This window comes from Chrysochloris asiatica, unplaced genomic scaffold (genome assembly GCF_000296735.1).
Source record: "Chrysochloris asiatica unplaced genomic scaffold, ChrAsi1.0 scaffold00044, whole genome shotgun sequence".
Taxonomy (NCBI): Eukaryota; Metazoa; Chordata; class Mammalia; order Afrosoricida; family Chrysochloridae; genus Chrysochloris; species Chrysochloris asiatica.
In genome coordinates, this window is record NW_006408562.1 from 13,998,924 (window position 1) to 13,999,868 (window position 945).

Below are 945 nucleotides of genomic sequence, written 5' to 3' on the forward strand. Positions count from 1 at the left end.
GAAGAATATTGACTATACCAGAAGCTTCCAGAAGAACAAGTCTGTTTTGGCATAGGTGCTGCTAGATTGCGCTTTAGAAACAAGGATTGTGTGTTGTTGTCTCGCCAGTGAAGAAACAGATCCTTGAGATGGCTTGGCACAATGGCTGCAACAATAGATTCAAATGTATCAATTGTGAGGCTGGTGTAGGATTGGACAGTGTATTGTTCTGTGGTGCGTGGAGTTGCTATAACTCAAAGGCACCTAACAGCACACATGCTAAGTGGTAGATGTGCCAACAAAACCACAATATCAATTGTTATGTAAGAGGATTTGAAGAGGATAGAGAAGGGAGATCTAGAAAACAAGATTCCAGGTGAGAGATGAAAAGTGTCAGGAATGGCTCAGTGGCAGAAAAGATGGAGTTGACTTGTTGTTGTTGTTGTTATGTGCCATGGAGTCGGTTCCAACTCACAGCGACCCTGCACAGGGTTTCCGAGGCTGTAAATCTTGACAGGAGCAGAAAGCGCCTCATCTTTCTCCCGCGGAACAGCTGGTAGTTTTGAACTGCTGACCTTGCAATTTGCAGCCCGATTCATAACCACTATGCTACCAGAGCTCCTTATTTAAAGCCTTGGGAACTCTGTTTTGAGCCACTGTGAGTGGGAACCAACTCTATGGCTCACAGTCATGAGCACCACCAATCTAAGTGCTGCCTCTGACATGCACATAACACAACTTTGTTTACTGAGAGCAAAGAGGACTTGAAGTACTTAGTAAAGAAAATGAAAGCTTTCAGTACAGATTAACATAACGAAAACATAATTCTTCACAGTTGGACCAATAAACACAACCATGACATATGGAGAAAGAATAGGTTGAAATTTTCAAGGATTTAATTTTACTTGGATCCACAATCAATGTTAATGGAATCAGCAGTCTAGAAATCAAATGACATACTGCAAC